At 41.9% G+C, this 20,728-nt stretch overlaps 1 protein-coding gene across 2 annotated transcripts in view; it reads right to left on the bottom strand.

Annotated features, from left to right (window-relative positions):
* The window catches only part of CDH11 (cadherin 11), a 235,955-nt gene extending 215,696 nt beyond the window's left edge, over window positions 1-20,259 (bottom strand). Inside the window, exon 1 of one of the 2 annotated variants that reach the window (XM_030204494.1) lies at window positions 20,163-20,259. The gene's annotated coding sequence lies outside the window, so the exon portion shown is untranslated. Of the gene's footprint in view, window positions 1-19,897; window positions 20,056-20,162 lie in introns of those variants that run through there. The other variant, XM_030204495.1, reaches the window with a different exon arrangement.
* Window positions 20,260-20,728: the final 469 nt, after the last annotated feature.

Raw genomic sequence — 20,728 nt, 5'->3', positions numbered from 1 at the left:
TGACGACCTGTAGGTAGTTCACAGTCTCTTTGGATTCTTTGCAAGAGGTGCATAAATTTGGGCACCCAGTTAAAGATTTGCCCTTCACAGCTCCCGTGAGATATGGCCTCCAAAACTAAACACTGTCATCTAAGTAAGGCCTACCAATGCCTTATATAGGGGCATTATGATCTCCTCCTTTCTGCCTGTTATGCCTGTTATGATACCTAGCATCCTTTTGGCTTTTGCCACTGTTTTGTTTCATTGTTTCATGACCTTGACAAAATTTGCATCTACACTCACCTGTAAATGCCTTGCTTCCAATCTATTCAGTGTGTTTTGGGTATCAGCTTCAATAAAACTAGGATTTACTAAGTTTAAAAGACATGAACCATTAAGTGCTTCTGCTTTATTTCAATTATGAGAGTTTATGTCAGTACATCCGTTTTGAAATTTGCTTTAAACTCTGCACCAAGTTCAGGGGCAGCTGTCCATTTTGAATATCAAAAAGGGAAAAAAAATACCAACAAATCATCTGCATAAAAGGTGAAAAGAAATCCTCATCCCATGTATCAAGCCACATAAAATCAGAATGTAAATGTTAAAAAGTATCAGGGATGGGGTGGGGGGGGGGGGGTTGAATTTGGGAGAGGGAGGGTGTTACCGATTTACAATTTTTGAGTATTCCACTTGTTTCCTTCTCTATGGAACTTGTTCTTTTCCCACTGTGGATGTTTTTTTGTTAACTGATTTTGTATAATGTTATTTCCCTTGTGGGTTTTTTTCACTCAATAAAAATGATTTAAATAACAAGTATCAGGGATAATGCTGATTCTTGAAAGACCCCATGCAAACAATGCACCATTTCAGAACAGCTGTCCCCAGTTCTCACCTGAGATGTACATTCCATTAAATATTAGTGAAACCAATCATATATTTTAATTCAAATCTCTGACAGCCGAATGATTCAGGTAATACCTCATCCATTAGAGATACCAAAAGGTCTTTGGGTTATAGCCCAGTCTAAAGCGGTATTGATTGTTATCCAGTTACGAATACTCATCCAGATCCTCCTGCAATTGTGCCCTAACTTCCCTCTATAAAAGTTTTCTCAAAGCAAGATGCACTTGCAATAAGGCTATAATTTCCAAATAGCATACAATTTTTAAAAAAGGGTTTCTTTAGTACAGGACAAATACTACTCCTTTTAACAGTGAGGGTACAAAACCCTCTAAAAAGGAGGCTGACAAAACCGCTTAAAAAAAAAGTGCTATAATTTCACAGGTCATCTTCAAATAACCAACCAGAGGACATGTAATAGATTTCATTGTTGTAATCATTTTATTCAAGCCCCAGTAAAGGAGTAGCCTAATGGTTGGTTAGTGCAGAGGGCTCAGAACCTGGGGAACCAGATTCAATTCCCACTGCAGCTACTTGTGATCCTAGACAAGTCACTTAACCCTCCACTACCCCAGGTACAAAAACTTAGATTGTGATCCCACTAAGAACAGCTTGCTTGCATTTAGTATGTGTAAACCATTTTGGTTGTAGCAAACAGGGTGGAGGGATGTTCCAAGAAATGAAGAGAAGACACATTTCTTCCAACAGGTTTATTCTCCACAAAAAGTCACATGTATCACCTGGACCCTTTTGCTTCTATTAACCACTTTGGTTGTACACTGAAAGGCAGTATGTGAAATCCTTGACTCTTTACCCTCTCGAGATGTTACATTAAATTTCTCCAAACTACTTTACACAGTTATATAATCTTTATCAAAGTTATCATCTTTTCTAGAACCTAAATTTTACAAGCTGTTGTGGAAAGAAACCTGGGGTTTCCACCGAACCTCCAAGTACCTGGTAAGCAACTCTCTTGACTAATTAACAGCACCAGAGACACCAAATCAGACACATTAGTTGTGAAACACATTCAGCTGGAGGACTGCACATGCTCACACGCACAGAGCCCCTACTCTCATGCATATGGGGAGCCAAACAGAGAGAATGAAGGGGCTGAGAGCTTGTCTCGATGGGCCCCGTTAATCGAGGGCCGAGACCCGTCGAGAAGGTTCGGGATGAGGGGGGGGCGAGCTGTGGGAGCACGACGTCCCATAGGGCTCTGTGGACGTCGAGGGAGGCAGCTGATTGGGTGGGAGGAAGAAGGGGTGGGGCCTAGGGGGCCTGGAGACACCTGATAGGCAGGGGGGAAAGAGGGGGGGCCAAGGGAAAAGGATAGAGGAGGGGGGTCGCTCGAGGATCAGGGCGTTGTTTTTTTTTCCCTGATCCTCGGAGGTGGTTACCCGCCCTCCCACCCTTCTTTTTGTTTTTCAAAAGGGTTAGTTAAGTGCAAAGAGTTGTTGCTGTTGTTTGTCTAATTTGTTTCAGGAGGAGGAGGATTTTGTCGCAGCGGAAGCAAAAAACCCGAGCTAAAGGGACTAGGCTCAGGGGTGAGCCGGTGCAGAAGTGGGTCAGGTGACCCGGTGGAATGTGTGGAGGTCCACACAGGCCTTGGCTCTTGCTGCAATGGCGGAGTCGGAAGAGGCCGGCTGGAGGAAGAGGCCACTTGCTGTCAGGGCAAGTGGCGGTGGGGGGGGCAGCGGTTGCTGTGGTGTGTCTGAAAAATTGTAGCTCGGGCAAAAAGGGGGTCGTTATGTTATTGTTATTTAAGTAATGTTAATAAAGCAAGCTGCGGCCTGTGTTATCCCACACTGGTGTGTTGTGTTATTGAGAAATAAGGAGTACGGGGGGGGGGGGGGGGGGTCAATTAGCCTGAGCCAGGGGTACCGGCTCCAAGGATTATGAAGCACATGGAAAGAGAGGAGACTGGTAACAGAGATAGAAGAGAGTGAAGACCAGCAGGAAAAGCGAAGAGACAGCATGTCTCTAAAACTTTAGTCTACTAGAGCTGAGGGGCAGAGCAAGTCACTGGTAAGCAGCTAGTGAGAATTGTGAAATTGCTTGTGTCCCAGGCTTAGATACACAATACACATTCTGAGGTAATTTCTGTGAGCCTTTAGCTAGAGGTGGAAAGCCTTGTCTTGGGAGACAGGACACACAAAACAAGTTATTTTAACAAGCTGCTCAAGTGCGCTCTGATTTTGTTTAGTGTCTTTCTGGCAAAACACAGGGAAAATGCCATTTGCTTTCCCAGGCACAGGGAGCAACCCACAGAGAGTCCAGGAAAGCTGCCCTAATTCTAACCACAGGGGTTGGTGGGACCAGTGCAGAAAATCCCCCTTTCTCTCTCCCCTCCCCACCCTTCCCATACACACATACACATCTTACTCATTGATAAATCTCGCTGTTGGGATTGTGCTACCTTTGGCATCAGCAGAACTCAAGTAATATATTCAAATACAAAATCCCATCATTGACCCTATTTGATTTTCTCCATCTACACTCAGCCCGGCATTCTTTTCTTTTCAAATCCCTTAATGCATTAGAGTACCAAGGCATTTAATGACTCCTAAAGCTCAATTGCCCTATAGAAACCAATCATCTCTCTTATTCCTTATCAGTTCATACCCCTCCCCATAATCTTACCATGTCTGATGTTAACTTCCCATCCAACATATCTTTGAAATGAGACACTTAACCCCAAATTCCTCTAGGTCATTTATTTCTAGCAATCTTTTGAGCATGTTCAGCTTTAATCTTTGTTAAAACCCTGCTCCAGACTCGCCCTATCCTCCCAGACAGTTGCTATGAATCCTCAGATCTACCAAAACTCATACATTTTGGAGTGGCAGACATTGCCAAATACTTCCACTGAAAACTCCAGAAAGGAATGAGGTAATGAAACGATTCAAAATAACTATTTACTAGCACAGTGAAAAAGGATGCATGTGAACTGCCTTACAGATTTGATAACATAGAAAACTCAGGGAGATGTGGTTAGGCTTTCATGATAAGATCCACATAAAGGCATGCAAATATATTATCATCTAACACTAGCTATATCGACAACTGGGGATTGCTGATACATTGACATCAAGTACTGCAAAACATCCAGGGTTTATGTTTTTACATTTTTATGACCCCCCCCCCCCCCGCCCCGTCCACTGAGCTTAATACCACATCCTGTCCTATAACAAAGTTCCATACAGAGACCACCACCAGCACCAGTGGCGTTCCTAGCCTCGACGGCACCCGGGGCGGATCGCCGATGCGCCCCCCCCCCGGGTGCAGCGCCCACCCCTGCGAAATGACACCCCCCCAGGTGCACGCTGCTGGGGGGGGGGTGCCGCAGCGCGCGCCTGCCTGCTTCCAGTTCGCTACGCTCGCTAAATTCTCTCGTTTGTTGCAGCTCCCGCCCTCTGCCCCGGAACAGGAAGTAACCTTTTCCGGGGAAGAAGGAGGGAGCTGCTGCAACGAACGAGAGAATTTAGCGAGCGTAGCGAACTGGGAGCAGACAGGCGATTGCTGCGGCACCCCCCCCTAGCGGCGTGCACCCGGGGCGGACCCCCCTTGGTATGCCACTGACCAGCACCATCCATACGCTCACCATAGTGATACATAATGCTTTACCCTACATACACCTCAGGCGTGGGGCCTTGCAGCAAAACTTCTGCTTCAGGGATTCTGCACCACAAGTCCCTATATTGTCTCGATCCGACAGATGTGTTAAACTTGAGAGACTCCAGCACCCAGCTGGCCATTTCTCGCTTCATACTCGATATAACTGTAAATGCGGATGTCCTATGTATTTTTTTTTTGTTATAAACATCATTAACATAATAAAGACATTTTCAAAAAAAAAAAACACTAGTTGTTAGTATGTATGATAAGCACCAAATTTACATGCATTGGGGTCCTTTTTACTATGCTACGCTAAAAAGTGGCCTGCGATATCACAAGTACTTGGGTTTCCTGTGCGATAAAACTACTTTTAGTGTGGCGGTGAAATGGCCACGTTTTCTATTTCCCCCATTAATGGCCATGAGCTAAGTTCCCACTTAGAGGGAAATTCTCTATATGGTGCCTAGAAAATCCACACAGAAATCATTTCCTTCTAAGCGTATTCTATAAGGGGCGCCTATATTTAGACACTGCATATAGAATATACATATTTGATATCCTAGCGCCTAAAACTATGTGCCTTTATTTACAGCAACAAAAATGTTGCATAAATCCCCGTGCATAGATTTAGGCACATTGTGCCATATTCTATAACAATGTGCAAAACTTTTGGAATGTGCATTAAATGCCCATTTCCCCACCTATAACCATGCCCCTTTTTGCCTGCACACATTAGAATTTAGGTGCATTGTGTTACAGAATACGCTTACCAAGTCATGGGGCCCTTTTACTAAGCCGCGTAAGCGTCTACGTGTGCCCAACATGTGCCAAAATGGAGTTACCGCAGAGCTACCACATGGCTCTTGTGGTATTTCATTTTTGCCACGTGTCCGATACGCACCTCTGAAATTTTATGTTTGGATGCGTGTATCACACGTGCGCCAAGTGACATTTGGCGCATGTAAGTCATTACAGCCCGGTTACCATGGGAGAATTTACTGCTAGGTTAAGGGCTGGCGGTGAGGTCACAGACCCAAAATTGATGCGTGACAATTTTGATTTTGCTGCACGGTCATTTTTGGCAAAAATTTAAACAAGCCTTTTTTTTACAGGCGCGCTGAAAAATGGATTGGTGCATACCCAAAACCCACACTACTGCAAGCCATTTTTAGCGTAGAAGGACCCTTATGTGTGTAAATTCTAATTATTGCCAATTAGTGTTCATTATTGGCTTGTTAAATCAATTAAGTTACGCATGTTGTTACAGAGTATGCTTGGATTACGGTGTGGAACGCTAGATGTGCTATATAGAATGCTGGGGTTAGCGCATGAGCCCTTACCACCACCTATTTACTATGCGGTAAGGGCTCATGCACTAATCAGCGTACAACAATGTAGCTGTGCTAACCGATTAGCACTTGGAATGCCTACTCTTTGCCCCCAGACATGCCCCCAGTGCTAAAAAAACATTTTCTACTTTTTAACATGTGGGAAGCACAAGCCGATCTAAAAACTACCACGAGACGCCTGAGCGCACTTTGCGGTATTGGATTTTAACCTGAAGTAAACACGCGTTAGAGCTTGCCACAACGTAGTAAAAGGACCCTATTATTAGCTATTACAGGTACATTTTAGTACATTAGATCAGAAGTAAAACTAACACTTAAACTTGCTGACGATGATTGTAATTTCTAAGAAAGAACACAAACTCTAAAAGACCTGATTGCTGCACATTTTGTACGTTTGGGAAGCTTGCCAGGTGCCCTTGGCCTGGATTGGCCGCTGTCGTGGACAGGATGCTGGGCATGATGGACCCTTGGTCTTTTCCCAGTATGGCATTACTTATGTACTTATGTACTTATTATTTTAAGACTTGAAACTTGACATTATTTTTTGAATAAGGAAAAGAGCAATGCACTATGTTGCTCTTTGTAGTGGCATGATGGTATGTAGCTTTCAGAATGCAAAAAAAAAAGTGTTTTGCAGATGATCAGATGCTTTTTTTTTTGGTTCATTTGTGCCTTTTCTGAACAATATTCAGAGAAAGAAGGTCAACATTCTCAGTAAACACAGATTTTTATGTTAAAACGTGTACAGGTTCCAGAATCCTGCTTAAAACATTTGATATTACAAATGTATGTCTATCTATCTATCTATCTATCTATCTATCTATCTATCTATCTATCTATAAATTGGGGTAGCTGAATTTCTCCAGCTCAGAGACTAGCAGCAGGGAAAATCCCGAGTTTCTGAATTTTATCAATGTATGATATACCACTGGGACTTATGCACTGGTGTTTACTGCTTTAATTTATGTTTTTCATATCAGATCACTTGTTCCGGGCTAACCGCTAATTTTCAGTGGCACTCAATCGGTTAGTGTCGTTGAAAATAACCGGTTAGCACCAAAATGGAAACAAACTATTTTGGGGTGTTGTGAGGACGGAGTCATCAGTTGGCCTGTTAAGCTGTTAATTGGATACCCAGCAGCCCGTGCAGTGGTTTGACGAAACCACACGATCATCTTTAGAACAGTCTTTTTAAAGACTATCACGCCACTACTGAAGAACCATCCTCATCATTATCCAGTTATATTTTGTGCAAGAGACTGTTGTGACATCTTCAAAATCTTCTTCTGCAACACCCTGCACAGCAGACTTCTGATGCAGGCCTGACGGCCGAAACACGATGTTGTGTCGAGTCTTCTAACTTTCAATAAACTTTTAATCAAAGAACATCTTCCAGTTTCTGGTAGCCTTGGTCGCTCTCCCACTTTTTGTGTTTTGTTGTCTTTACCATGGGGCGTTTGAGTTCTCCGCTTGCCAGCGGATTTCCTCTCACAACATAAGAAGAGCCATACTGGGTCAGACCAATGGCCCATCTAACCCAGTATCCTGCTTTCAACAGTGGCAAATCCAGGTCACAAGTACTGGCAGAAACCCAGTTAGTAGCACTATTCCATGCTACCAATCCTTGGGCAAACAGTGGCTTCCCCCATGTCTGTCTCAATAGCAGACTATGCACATTTCCTCCAGGAACTTGTCCAAACAAACTTTTTTTTAAACCCAGATACACTAAACACTGTTGCCACATCCTCCGGCAACGAGTTCCAGAGCTTAACTATTCTTTGAGTGAAAAAATATGCTCTTCTATTTGTTTAAAAAGTATTTCCATATAATTTCATTGCATGTCCCCTGGGAATTTGTACTTTTTGAATGCGTGAAAAATTGATTCACTTCTACCTGTTCTACATCACTCAGGATTTCATAGACCTTAATCAAATCCCCCCTCAACCATCTCTTTTCCAAGCTGAAAGAACCCTAACCTCTTTAGCCTTTTCTCATATGAGAGGAGTTCTATCCCCTTTATCAATTTTAGTCGCTCTTCTTTGAAACTGCTCTAATTCCACTACACCTTTTTTGAGAGATGGTGACCAGAATTGAATGCAATACTCAAGGTGAGGTCACACCATGGAGTGAAAGAGAGGCATTATAATATTCTAGGTTTTATTTTGAATCCCTTTCCTAATAATTCCTGGCAACCTGTTTGATTTTGTTTGGCCCCCGCCGCACACTGGGCAGATTTGAGTGTATTGTATACAATGACACCTAGAACTTTTTCTTGAGTGCTGACTCCTAAGGTGGACCCTAGCATCAATATGCAGTCCTATCTTTATGTCGTGCCCCATAGCTGGTCAAATGCTAAATATTGCACTTAACCAGCTATGTGTTAGCTGACTCTGGAAACCTGGAAATTCAATGTCGGTGCCCAGACATGGTCCAGCATTGAATTTCCAAGTTTAATGCCAGCAGCTGTCAACAAAAATGCTGCCACCGGCTAAATATCTGGATCTAAATGTATAAGTTCCCTAAATGTAAATTTTCAAAGAAGCTATGGGTGCCTTCTATAATTGAGCACCTTCACTTTACCTTTCACCCAAAGTAATCTACTTCAAGAGGCCAATTTGTTGCATTGTTTGGATTGGCCCACTGGCCTTCTGGAAAGATAATCCTATTGTTCAGATTAGAAATTTCAGTCTAAAATTAGACTCAGCTTCAAGAATATTAGGTGATGAATTCTACAGTCAACTCTGGATATTCAGGTTAACAAAGTGGTTAGTAAGTCTTTTCTTTTACTCAGTAAGATGTGGGTTACACACAAATATTTTGAATTATCAGTTTTTTTCATTTATTGGTTCAGTCCTTAATTCTTTCAACACTAGATTATTGCAACTCTGTATCAGCTGCTCAAAATCTTTAAAACAATGTTACAGAGAGTGCAAAATGTTACGGTTAGAATATTTTTTTTCAGTGGACAAATACGAATCTATTTCTCCTCTTCTGTTGCAGTTACACTGGTTGCCAGTGGAGGCCAGATTACAGTTTAAGGTCCTGGTTTTGACTTTCGATTTTAAAGCATTTCATGGAGATTCTCCGGATTACTTCATTAATCATTTTGCTTTTCTTAACAAAAACCATAGGTAGATGTACTAAAAAAAAGTGTTTATATCGTTTTCCTAATGTTCGTAAAATAAAAGCTTTATGTCCTTTACAATCTTCGTTAACATATCAGACAGCCTCCATTTTCAATCCCCATTCCTTCTTTTCTGAGGCAAATAGGGCATTATTTTGAATTTAGGAAGCTGTTAAAGACTCCTTTTTAGGAAACATCTCCGTTAATGTTATAGATGTTATTTTTTCCTGTTTTGAGGTAATGAAAGGCCCGAGAGCTTGTCTCGATGGGCCCAGTTAAACGAGGGCTGGGCCCGTTCGGGAAGGCTCTGAGGGTGGGGGTGGGGGGGGGGGGAAGAGTATGTGGTTATGGGGGTGGGGGGTTGTGTTTGGATGGAGAGCATGAGGGCAGCTGGGATTGGTCAGCTCAATAGAAGCTGACAGCCCAGACACGATACAGGCAGCTGATTGGAGAATAGGCTGCCGGGGGGGGGGGGGGGGGGGGGGGGGGCAGTGGAAAGGGAATAAGGGCTCTGCTTCCTCCGAGGCTCAGGGCGTGGTCTGATCCTTGGAGGCGGTTTTGCCCTCCCTCCCACCCTCGCATGTACTGGATGTGAGGAGGCTTATCTGTGCGGTGTTGTAGATGTTGTTTTTCAGGAGTGGCATTGGAGTTTGTCACAGCGGCAAAAAACCTGAGCTACAGGAGCAATGGCTCATGGAGGGGCTGAGCCAGCTCATTAAGATGGGTCGGGTGACCCGGAAGAATGTGTGGAGGTCCACACGGGCCAGGGCTCTTGCTGTGAAGGCGGAGTCGGAAAGGTGAAGAGTTGCGGTGACAGCCAGAAGTGGAAGTTGCTGCTTTGCTATCATGGTGAGCGGCGGAGGGGGCAACTGTTTGGGGGTTATCCTATACGGATGTTAATTGGAAGTTTAAATGTTAATAAATCAAGCTGCGGCCTATGGTTATCCCACAATTGTGTGCAAAAGAGTTATTAATTGAAAGAGTACAGGGGGGAAGTGGGGACATGCCTGGTAGAACGGGTCCCTGCTCCAAGGTTTATAATATTTCATTGTTATAACTATTGAGTATGCTCCTTCTCTTGATTGTTCTCCACTTAGAACTTGTTGGTGGTAGTGGATTATAACACTCAGTGCATTTTCTTTCTAGCAAAAAAGGTGCCATACTCAAATTCCAGGCCACCCTTCAGGGGTGGGGTGATCACTAAGGGACCCCACCCCACAATAGCCAGGCCCCCTGCAACCAGTGACAGAATTTATGACAAGGCAGAATTGGTGTGTAGAGCCTTAGCTCTTTAATTAAAACTTGGGGACCATCGGCCAATTTTAGAAGACAATGGAAAAGGTGCCGGCACTCAGTACCTCCCAAGTATACCCTCAAAGAAAAGACCTGATAAAACACCAGAATGTAATGCAAACTTCATGAATGTATCTCACGGTACTAGTTTATTCTATAATGGAACAAAGGCGCCTAGATTTCATTACATAACACTAGTGTAACCTGGTATTGAGGCATGCAACATTTACGTGTCTGGTCTTAACACCAGGCATAGAGCAGAACAAGCACTCCATGTTACTAAACAAAGCAATGTATGATACTTTTTTACATAGGTTTCTCTTTAGCTCTTCAAAGCATCCAGGCAGTTTTGCATGCTTCCTATCTGTCCTTTTTGGTAGGGAAATCTTGTCCTGCTGGTTTTCCTGACAGCTCAGTGTTTTGCAGGAGTCATTCACAGCACGGTCCTCTTATTGACTCATTTTAGAATTGTGCTTGAATAATCATAGACTTGATTTTTTTTTAACTATGGTTGAAACACTCAGTAAGCATTAAAATATTGAGCCTAGCATGGTGCAGCACTAAAGAGTGATCACCAGACTGCAATGTTGGCATGATGCACGAGCCCCTTTGTATTTTTGTACCGTGGGGACAAATTTCATACAGCTAGCATAGTTTCTAACCATACGAATGCTTTCTGCCTGCATACTTTATGCAAATTTCCAAAGAGAATTGATAAGTGTTGCTTCCCTTTGCCAATTAGTAAGTGCAAAGCAGCTGCACTGAAATCACCCATGTACTTTAGATCTGCTAAGTGTGCAATGGAAGTAGGACCAAGACAGTGTATGAGCATTCAAAACTAAGGATAGGAAGTTGTTTCAAATGAACGTCATTTACTGATAAAGACTGTGCACTATCCCTCGGATTCTATATAGCGTGCCTAGCGTTCTGCACCAAAATCCAAGTGTATTCTATAACAATGCATTAATTAATTAATTAATTGGTTTAACAAGCAATAATGAGCACCAATTGGCAATATTTAGAATTTACATACACAACTCCTTAAGCATATTCTGTAATGCACTGTGCCCATTTTTTAATGTTTGCAGGCAAAAAGGGGCATGGTTATAGATGGGGGAAATGAGTGTTTCATGGATATTCCAAAATTTACGTGCATTGTTATTAAATATGGCCCTCTGCACCTAAATCTAAACACTGGAATTTATGCCATGTTTTTGTTGGTGTAAATGGATGTGTGTAGTTTTAGGCACTAGGATATCAACTAAGCTTATTCTATATATCACGCTTAGGCGGAAATGTTTTCCATGCAGATTTTTTAAGTGCCATATATAGAATCTGGCCCTATGTGCATATAGGGCCAGATTCAGTACATGGTGCCTACACTTAGGCGCTAGAAAGATCTGTGCTAAGCTAGTATTCTGCAAAGGGCACTCCAAGGGCAAACGGGCAGAATACTAGCCTAGTAGAGATTTCATGACTAATGTTGGGCACTGAATTTATGCCTGCTAAAACCTGGTATAAAGTTGGAGCCTAACTTAGGCGCAGATATGATGTTATTCTATAACATTGCCCCTAACTTCTGGGAACTCTTCCCATTGCTATGCCCATTTTGAGTCGCGCAATATGGACCTAATATTCAGATGGTGATGGGCAGTGTGTTTGCAGTCCACTGCCGGCGTTAAACCTGAATATTCAATGCTGGACTGTATCCAGCAACTGGCCACAAAAAAGTTAACCAGCTGTGCCAATATGCAGCGCTAAGTGGTTAACTTTTTAGCGATTAAAGGCCTAAGTGACCTGTTTTTTACCGCATAACATAGCCACACTTAACTGGGAACGTTGCACAATATAATTGGATAATGACTAGCAGCTAACAAGGATAGTCAGCATTAGATAGCCAGTTATCTCCCGCTGAATATCCGTAGTTAGGCGCCTAAAACCTATTTAACCATCTAGGAGCCATTCCTGGCCAGTTAAATAGTTCTGAATGTCAGGGGGCACGAAATTTAGGCGTGGATATTATAGAATAGGGCAGTGTTTCCCAAGCCAGTCCTGGAGTACTCCCCCTCCCCCTTGCCAGTCAGGTTTACAAGATAGCCACAATGAATATGCATGAAAGATATTTGCATACAATGGAGGTCATGAAAGCAAATCAATCTCGTGCATATTCATTGTGGATATTCTGAAAAACTGACTGGCAAGGGGGTACTATATGACCAACTTGGGAAGCACTGCCCTATTCTACATCTATACATAGGGCAAATGCGCAAGTAACTTAAATTACTGCCAATTAAGTGCCAATCAACACCAATTAACTCCAACAAATGATTGTTAGCACCTAACTAATCTATGCTGAAAACCCACCTTTTCACCACTGCTTTTAGCTCCTAACCACTACATAATTCCCCTATCCTTGTTCCTTCTCACCCAGTACTTTCCTCACCCTTAATTGTCTTGTCTGTCTGTATTTTTAGATTGTAAGCTCTATCGAGCAGGGACTGTCTCTCTGTGTCAGGTGTTCAGCGCTGTGTGCGTCTGGTAGTGCTATACAAATGTTAATAATAATAATAATAATAATAATGACTAATTAGGTTGCATGCACATCTGGGATCTGCGCCCATAGAATCCAACGGGTGTGCACACTTTTCTTAGAGTGTGTGCTATTTGCAAATAGTGCACACTCATTCCCATAATATGCACATGTGTGTTAGTTCACACATGTACTGCTTTGAACATGCAGGCAATATTGGGAAAGAGTGCACAGTATGAGCCAATAGATCTCATTCTTAAAGAAAAGTGTCCACTATATATGCATACGGTGCACTGTTAATGATATTCATTTCCAACCCCCCCTCCCCCACAAAAAAAAAAAAATCAAAAACACACACGAAATGAAAAATTTGTGGGTGCCCATCCATGCTGTGGAACTCATATGTTCTTAGTCCATTTGAGAAAGGTGATTTTCAGTTAGGCCATTTTACCCAGGGAAAAATCAAGTTACCCAAGTATATGCCTTGAAACTCTCTGTCCACATGTCCGATTCTCACATTTCATCAGAAATAGAAAAGTCACAAAGAAAAAGCCTTCTGCAATAATAGATGACTAATTATGAAATAATTAATACTATATCTAATTGGAACTATTCTTTTTAAGTCTTTGTATTAAAATACAACCATCAAGCAATAGAAACATGTGAACTCTGATCTTCCTATTCTGCACCTAAAGGGGAACTGCCCCTCTGTCTAGGGGAACGTATTTGGGTATAGAGTTCTTGCTATTTTCAAATGTTGTAATATTTAGTTATTTACCCTAATATTTTTAATTGGGTTATGGGCAAGGGGGTATAATTGGTTTCTGATCTATTCCTACAACAGGACACGGGTTTTGTGAATGGCAGGTTCTCTTTCAAAAAGTGCAGAACAAAGGCTGCAAACATGGAAAGCTGTCTTAAATTATTGATCTTCAGCTACCAGGAGTCATGAAACTGTCACTCAGTGACTTGCTTGTTTCAACATGAGATTAAGAATTCTAAAATCAGGATTCTACCTTCTGACACATTTATCTCAAGTGATTTTTGCCCCTCCCTTTCCCCACTCTGAGCTTCAACTTATCCAGTTTTAAATTGGGTTATGGTACAATAATAAGAGAAACTGTGTTCTGATCCTCTCCCCTATTCAGATGTTGCATGCAGTGTGCAAACACTTAAAAAACTATTCAGACCAGGGGCAGCTGTGTACATTTCTGAAGCACTGAGACTCTGAAGAGTTCTGGCATCCTGTTTGGATGAAATAAACCATAACTGATGATAATAATATCTGCTATTATATGCAACAAATTTGGAGGAGCCAAGGTTGCCTTGGCTAATCAAAAGCCTAGTTCTACAGTCTGTGGGATAGGATAAATTGCATTTCCAGCTCATTTTTGGAAATCGTTGCCAAACTTCCTTAAACCGTTTAAAGGGTGGGTTGTTGGAAATATATACTTTTTTAAACCACCCAGAGTGTAGGACTTCAGTTCACTGGAGTGTTACAAGAAATAATAAAGACAGGGATGAAGAAAGCAGGGAGGGAAATTCTAGAATCAGTTGTTGGACTGATTTCTCAGTAGGAGGGGTCCAGGCAAGTCAGTACTTTTTAAGGCTGTGACATTCTTTTCCCTAAGAGTTACTGAAAAATATACATACAGTCCTCAAGGGCATGAAGTTTTGATATCCTTCGGCCAATTAAGAATAGATTTGGCCTCTGTTATTCACATCTACTTCAGCTGTTGGGTAACTAAGCCAGCAATATATCCCCTTATCCTGGCTTATTCTGTACCTTAAGTATCCTTTTTCGTGAAATATCTGTTTTTCCATAGAGTCATGTCATTTCAACAGATTTTTCTTTTCTTTTCATGAGCGTCTCAGTGTTCCAAAATGTGCATTTAAACAGTGGCTCAGAGGTTCAGATGTGCATCAATGAAGATTAAATGGCAGGAACACGGAACAAACAAAGAACCTCCACACTACTGTAGCTCAAGAAAATAAAATGCCAAAAAAATGCAGCATGCAAAATTATTTATTTAAGAAAAAAAAGATTGTCTTGGTTAGTTAGCCTCAAGTTTAAAAGCTGTGTTCAATTCAGCAGATTTATTCTATACTTATAAACCAGTTCCATTACATTTAAGTTGAATTTTCTATTCCAACACATTAACAACCTGAATGAATCATTTTGCTGATGCTCTTACATGTCTTTTTAGTTAAAAAGTTGGTTGAATTAAACTAGCTCTGGCTCAAAGCTGTTTTTAAACCATTAATAACTGAAAAGCTTCTCTTTAAAGAATGAGGCTCAGCTCTGAATTAGTTTCTTTCTTGAATATTCAGGCCCCAATGGAGTCTAGTGTCCCCCAAAACACCTAATTGGTGGTGCCTCACTCCTCTCTCTTCTTCACTGGTGGCACAACATCTGCCTGTATCTCTCTGAACCCCGAACCCCCCAGTCTACCTTCGAGCTATGGCCTGCAGTAGGCAACCTGTGCCAGCCTACAGGCTTCCCTCTACCATGTCACGGCCTCAATGATGTAACTTTTTGTTTCTTCACTGATAGGCACAGGGTAAAGGGAAGCCAGAAGGGCCAGTGCAGGTTGCCTACAGGAATCACTGCCAGTGATGGCTTGCAGGTAGACCGTTTGGGGAGGGGGGGTGTTTCAGAGAGAGACAGGCAGATGCTGGGTGGGTGGGAGGGCAGAATCCAGGCTGCAGGCAGAGGGTGAGAAAGATGACAGGGAGAAAGATGATATGTGAGTAGGGGCAGAGGGGATGAATGGGAAGAAAAAGGGGAAGATGGGTCACAGGGGAGGAGGGAAAGGTTAAAAAAATACTGTATGTACATATGTGGGTGGGGGTGGGAAGGACCCACTCAGGTTAACTCAGGGACCGCCTGAAACGACAGGTCTGGCTATGCTCCTGGAGCAAAATCTAAATAGATAAAATAAAATACATGTATAACCTCTACACAGCACCATGACAGTCTCTGTATTTTGCAGTCGCCCTTAGGAGTATAAGTGATGGTTTTGGTGTCTTCAGTCTTATCTTTTGTCTCTGAGCACTATCAGAAGCTCTCTCCTCACTGAGAGATGGAGACACAGAGCAAATCCCCGAAAAATCACTGCTGCTGTGAGAACTGGCAGGGTCTATTTTATACCTGCTCTCCAGCTGTGATACTCCTCAGACAATCTAAAGTTACATAATTTGAAAAAGTCATAGTGAACTCCAAGGTGGTAATATGATGCTGAAGGTAACTGGAACCACTGACTAGAAAGATGTTAATCCTGACAAACTGCCCGAGCATTAGCCTGAACCGCAGCTAGATTGAATTCTGTCTCCCCTGAGAGGGCTGGCAATACCAGTGGTAACAAACCATCTTTTCACAGTGCCCTGAAAAGCAGATGACTGCCAGGTGGAGTTCTGTAAAAGAGCATCAGTGCCCTCTAGTGATCACAACATTGGGCTTATAAAAAGAATAATCACCAAGCCTTGCAGATTTCATGCTAACATTACATACAGAAGAATAATTATAATCTTCCAGCTGTCTGTGTTGGGTGCAACAGAGTTAAACAGCATTATTTACATCAACTTTCCTGTTAATGTTTTTTTTTTTATTATTTTTTTTTTTATATATAATTTGCTCCAAATATGCATCAGTGGTCACCAGCATTTCAGATCGGTTAAGCAGTAATTGTGTTCCTTTCTCTAAATAGGGAAAGTCATTCCACAAACTAATTTGCCAAATCTTTGGCTTGGTACATTTTGAAATGGTACCTTACAGGGTTGTTGTTGCCTTTTTTTTTCAGTAAAAATAGAAAAGGGCTATGCTCCGCAAGTTTTTATTCCCCCAAACGGAGCAGATGGGGCCCACAAGTGTGCTCACGTTTAATAATCAGAAGCCTTCACACTGATTCCTATTTGACTCTCCAAGTCACAATATCCTTGAAAAATCCAGGGGCCTTATTTAATAAAAATGATGGAATAAGGAGCTACACATATTAAAAAAAAACAAACAAACAGGAAAAACATGCATCACAAGTTTGCGATATCAAAATGAATGGAATGTCTTATAAGCTTTCAGATCTTAGGAGATGGCCTCCATCAGGCAACCAAAGGAAGAGTATTAACAAAGGCACACAATTCTTTTTTCCAAATTTCAGGTCTTCCAACAGCTGATTTTTCAAATCCCTTGGAATCATTTTAGCCCTGCAGACCACACGGCTGTACTACATTAAACTGACCTAGGATGATGATTCTGCCCAATTGTCCACAGGAAAGAAAACAAAGTTAAGTATAAGTTCCTATAGCTCCATATGGCATACGCAAACAGAAAAAGAAAAAAAAAAGGGAAATGGAAAAATCGTACAACTTTGTTAGCTAATCATTGCCAGATGGTGTATGGAATTTGGAATCGCAGTAAAACCCAACATAAAGTCTGTGCTTTCACTGTGAATGCCAGCATGTCTGACTCTTGCCACTAAAAGAATACGCCTTGCAGGAATGCTGTTTAGCCATTTGGGTAAAACAGTTCCAGATGAGAAGGAAAAAAAAAAAAAGTCTCTGTGCTTCACATATTGAAAGTATCAGCCTGAACATGTGACTCAGGAAATTAATTATGAGGGCTCCAGTACAACTCCAAAACAAAAGAAAAAAAAGTTATGCTCTTCTGTTAAAAAAAAAATATATATATAGATAGATTTTGTTCTTTTTCCAGACATCCAATTTAACATATACAGCAGTGTAAAAAAGAAACGTGAATTTAATAGAACATGCTCCTGCGAACCCCTTTAAAATCTCAAAATGCATGCCTTGTGTGAAAGCTAACTGGGTAATTGTCTAAATCCTCCACAGGCTGGACTTCCAAACTACAAAAAAAGAAACTATTACAAGGAAAGAAATGAAATGCTAGACAATTTACATTAACATAGCACTACAGCACACAAAACAAACAAAAAAAAAACATTGAAACTAGTTGTGTTTCATTGTTGATCTGTATGAAAAGTCATTGGAAACCTGTGTCGGTCACAGCAGGACTAATCTATCCTCATCACCCCAGAGTCATGATATATTTAACCGTGGTTGCCACTAAACATTTCTGCAGATGTATCACAAAGAAAAGCCTCCATTAAAATAATAAGGAATGTAAAATTACAGACCAAATGCGCATTACTGAAACATAAAAATCTCTAATCCATAGCAAAGAAAAGATAGGAAGTCATAACTTTTTTAAACATACACACCAAAGTGCCTCTGTTCTAATAATAGGACTATGTCCATTCTTTCTCAGTTAACATTTAAAACCAGCTTTAGCCTTCTAGATGCAGTATCCTTACAGAAATTTGCGATTTGAATTCAAACTCAATATTTACTGGAGCTGGTCTTGCCAACAATTCATTTTGCATTCCAGGATTTGTTCCCAACTTTGTTTTCTGCTTGGAGGTTGACATTGTTATAACCTCTTATTTTCTGTGAAGCTGCCTGAGAGAATAGCAATAGAAAAAAAAAAAAACCCAAAAAACAGCTTTGTTTCCTTTGTGCTTCCTTCTCATCTTCATCCCTACTTTAGATAGCCTGCTTCCTAAAATCATTAATTTGCTCACACCGTTTTGATCAAAGGGGTCACCCTGTATTTCCACTGACACAAAGACCCTCCGAGCTCGCACAATCATTGCCTTGTGCCTTCAATGTCAATTCAATAGGAAACTGAATTAGCCACACTTCGTGCTAAATCATTCTACAACCCCCTACTTAATATGTATACACACACATACATGCATGCAAGCAAGCATGCATGCATTCACATGCACACACACACACACACACATTTGTTGGCCATATGTAAGTGCCAAATGTTTTCCTTCATTTACATTTACATCTGCATAGGGCAATTAGTTTGCATATTTTTCCCCTTCAGCTCTGTTTACAGTGGCCTCTTCATTCCTCTGTTAGGTTATTAAATAATTAATAAAGAAAATCCATTTTCTTAGCAGCTGTGTGATGGTCCATGAAATTCCTATTGCATCATCAACAGTGATCAACAGGAAGTAACTTGTTCTCCATGTGAGTTCCATCAAATTATTTTAAAAGGGGGGGGGGGAGTAAAGCGATGGAGGGAGGGGAAGTGATCTTTGAATGTGTGGGCAGAGTTTGCTAATTAGGTTCCAATGAAACAGATCTACAGTGAGCCTCTGTGGTTTCTTTCTATGTAAATAATGCCTTTCAAAAAAAAAAAAAAAAAAATCTGTACTCCAGGATCCCGGAATACCAAATGATTGATCCCAGCTGCGTCCACAACATATACATTTAAACATTAGAGATCATAATAAATGCTCATAACCATGAAAGGTAATACCAGCTACGTTTATGATGTCAGAGTGCAACGATCACTCTGGAAGGGTCACATCAAAAATGCCTTGTGCTCTGTAAGTTGCTGCTGCTTATTTGAGCATGACTATTCTCAACATCTAGTAAAGTATTCCACAAAAATATCACACCGCACGCCAAGAAATACATTATTAAACGGTTCAGGCTTATGAACTAAAATGCAAGCACATTTTAAATAGTCTTGACGCCTTCTTGATATCACAGTATTGAGATCACTGCATTCTTATTATCGGTATTAATATCCCTAAGCATTCCCATTGAAGAGCTCTGAATTTTCCTCTCCCCCTACCACCGTTTATCCATCGCATGCAGTCAAATTACAACCATAAGTGAAGGTTTTCTTCCCAATATACTGCCAGTAACACTTGAGAGCTGACAAAAAAAAAAAAAAAACCCAGGAATTAGATAGGAAATCGCAAAGCCATATAAACCTATTTCCCTAGAAACGAAGCTTGCTTTTGAATTATAACGAACTAAGAGAGACACACACACGAAGGGAATGACTCCATCCTTATTCCAAAATTATAACAAACAGCCGTGTGTATCTGCGAGCCAAATACAGCACCATCGATTTAAAAACAAACAAGCAAACACATGAGGAAGAAGAAAAAAAAAAGATCAAGCCAAAGGGGGAAAAAATGAGGAAGAAGGAAAAAAAATTGCATGAAGTGCCTTCTGTTTTTCCAGGGTTTTGACAATTAACTACAGCCGATCACTTTCTCTAACCTTATCCGTGCTGTCAAGTTCGCCCCCGGAGGATTCCTGGAGAGAATCGCCAGCTCCTTTCAGCAGTGGGAGAGCGATTTTTACACCTTTCAGTCTCCCAGGGAAGACACCGCTGCACCTAGCCCACCCCTGGCTTCTTCTCAAAGCCGAAGCACACAAGCTACCCCCCAACCCCCAAGGGAAAAAGAAAAAAAAAGCCAAGAAACAGCAGATAGAAATGCATAAACTCCAAGGTAGTCTCCTGCGGCAGCCGCTGGCCCCTTACCTCGCCGGCCGGGCAGGCGAGTCTCCCCCCATTCACAACAAGTAGCTTGCGTGCAGCATCTTAGCCCTGAACACTCCAGTCAAGTGAGGAAAGCTGAATGAGGCTGGGAGAGCTGCTGGCAGGAATCGGAGACAGAGTCACTGGGAGGGAGAGAGAGGGCGGGGGATGGGAGGCAGAGGGAAAGGGGGAGGAGGGGAAAGAGACAGGGCTAGCAGCCCTCAGGTACCCCTGGCCCCGCGGCAGGGAGCCAAGGGAGGGAAGACTGGGATCTCCCTTATTTTCTCGGAGGTGGGGGGGGGGGGGGGGGGAGGGAAGAGGTAAAGGGTTCACTAGCAATTGGTGGTCAAAGGGGATGGGGAAGAATTGCTGCCATGCTGTCCTCTCCCTGGGGGACCTGGATATTAAAAATAAAACGATTTTGAGGTGGGGGGGGGGCTCACTGTGACTGACACACTGAAACTGTGGCATAAAGGCTAGAGATTGAAGATAGGGGAGGGGGGGACAGGCAAAGTTCAAGGCAGTTAAATGTTTCACTTCTAAGAATGAGACTGGGAGGGAGTTTCTGG

Source organism: Microcaecilia unicolor, chromosome 5, assembly GCF_901765095.1.
Source record: "Microcaecilia unicolor chromosome 5, aMicUni1.1, whole genome shotgun sequence".
Lineage (NCBI taxonomy): Eukaryota > Metazoa > Chordata > Amphibia > Gymnophiona > Siphonopidae > Microcaecilia > Microcaecilia unicolor.
This window is presented reverse-complemented; position numbering and strand designations above follow the sequence as displayed.